This window comes from Cervus canadensis, chromosome 28 (genome assembly GCF_019320065.1).
Source record: "Cervus canadensis isolate Bull #8, Minnesota chromosome 28, ASM1932006v1, whole genome shotgun sequence".
NCBI lineage: Eukaryota > Metazoa > Chordata > Mammalia > Artiodactyla > Cervidae > Cervus > Cervus canadensis.
The window spans coordinates 11,487,015-11,489,228 of NC_057413.1; the positions used below are offsets into that span (position 1 = coordinate 11,487,015).

The window sequence follows — 2,214 nt, forward strand, 5'->3', positions numbered from 1 at the left end:
AGAATAGAAAAAGCTCTGAATTCAGCCCTCAGAGGCATGGTGAGGCCCAAAGCCTGGATTCATTTGCTGTCAGCACATACAGTGCTGGACAGTTGGGCCCCTCCAGAGTAAAAGCGATATGAGAAGAATGCCACTTGGAGGACTGTGCAATGATCGTTTGGAAGGTTTGAAGCCCCTGTCCTCCTCTTTCTCCATCATCTCCTCCCCTACTGTCAGCCCATCCTCAGCCAAGGGGTGGGGGTAGTATCAGCAGAACGTATGGCAAACTGGAAGCTCTGTAAGCTTTAGGGTCAGCTGGGCCTGGATATAAAGTGAGCTCCACTGTAGGTTGGGTTATCTAACTTCGCGGATCCTCAGTGTTCTCACTAAATGAAGATAATGATGCCTATGCCACATAGATGTTGTTAAAAACTGACCTAGATAACACGCCAGATACTGAGTACTTCACCTGGTGCACAGTGGGCTCTCTATGAATATGTCTGCCTCCGTTTGAAACGCATCATCTTTGGGGCCAGGATGCGGCAAACTGTTGGGTTAGCCAAAAAGTTTGTGTGGGGTTTTCTATAAGATGTGATGGAAAACCTGAATGAACATTTTGGCCAACCCAATAGATCCAGGCTGCATCTACCAAGTCCTTGTGAAGTGGTCATAAACTCTTCTTCCATCTCTACTATCATGTATCACTAGTACAGAGTTTGATTGTTTTCACATAAATCAATCCATTTACCCTGAAACTCATGCACCTGGACTCTGATGGCCTGGTTTTGATCCCTATTCTATTCTCAGCCCTTGCATAAGAAATACCTACTGGATGCAGGGGTGAGATGTAGGGGTATGAGGCATGTATAATTTAGGAGGGGGAGCTCTAACTTAAATTTTTTAAAAAATACACAAATACAGAATCTGGTTCAGAGCTAATGAGCCCATGTGAATGCTCTGAAATTAAAGCTTCATGAGCATGACAGTAAATCTACCTTTGTCTGAGGAAGTGAACACACTATCCTGAGAACTACTAATGAATGATCACCTGTTTCTTTGCGACTTTGTACGGTGCCAGCACCTCGTTTTGGTCCTATGACAATTCAGTTTAGGTCTGTCACTTGATATGCTGACTCATGATGAGAAATCATTATACGCACAAAGTATGTCCAAGTGGAGTGGGATGGATATCTATGGGACCATATAGTGTCATGGGAAAAATTCAGAATGTGACTTTTATCAATAACCTATATGTCTGTCTTCTGGGGCTGCCATAACAAAATCCTACACACTGGGTGGCTCAAAAAGTAGAAAGTTATTTCTCACAGTTGTGGAAGCTGGGAAGTCCGAGATCAAGGGATGAGACAGTTAATTTCTGGTGAGAGCTGCCTTCCCCCCTTGTAGATGGGCCCTCCGCTCACTGTGTCCTCACATGGCCTTTCTTCTGTGAATTCCCAGAAAGAAAAAGAGAAAAACCTTGTCCTTTTCCATAAGGCCACCAGTCCTATTGGATTAGGGCCCCACCCTTAGGACCTTAGGGCTTCCCTGGTGGCTCAGAGGGTAAAGCATCTGCCTGCAATGCAGGAGACCTGGGTTCGATCCCCAGGTTGGGAAGATCCTCTGGAGAAGGAAATGGCAACCCACTCCAGTATTCTTGCTTGGAGAATCCCATGGATGGAGGAGCCTGGTAGGCTACCAGTCCACGGGGTGGCAAAGAGTCGGACACGACTGAGCGACTTCACTTTCACTTAGGACCTTATTTAAACTTAATTACCTTAAAAACCCTATTTCTAAATCCAATCACATTGGGAGTGTATGGGCTTCAGTGTATGGACTTTGCAGGGGACAGAATTCAGTCCATATCACTGATCGGGGCGCTACTTCTGGCTTGCTCTCTGACTCTTGAGGTCTCACCTCTTTTGAACTCAATACACTCAGATCTGAGGATAATGTTAGAGCAGGGTGGAGTAGAACAATGACCTCCAGGAAGTAGAACCGAATGGCACCCTGCACAGAGCACCTTTCCCAGCAGAGTGTTGAAAGGAGAGACCAGGTAAGTCCCAGAGAAATGATTTCCTTGACCCCTGACCCCTGTGTTTCCTTCCCTTTTTTGTTCTTTCTCTTTCATGTTTTATTCCTCTTTTTTCTTCCTTCCTTCCTGTTTTCCATTTCTTCCTTTCTCTCTCCGTTTTTAATAGTACACAGTCAGACACAGTGGTTCTTGGCTCTCTTAGT

At 45.3% G+C, this 2,214-nt stretch overlaps 1 non-coding gene across 1 annotated transcript; it reads left to right on the forward strand.

Moving 5' to 3' along the window:
- Window positions 1-1,521: 1,521 nt before the first annotated feature.
- TRNAC-GCA lies at window positions 1,522-1,593 on the forward strand. Its single transcript has one exon. It is a non-coding gene; the product is annotated as a tRNA-Cys (tRNA).
- Window positions 1,594-2,214: the final 621 nt, after the last annotated feature.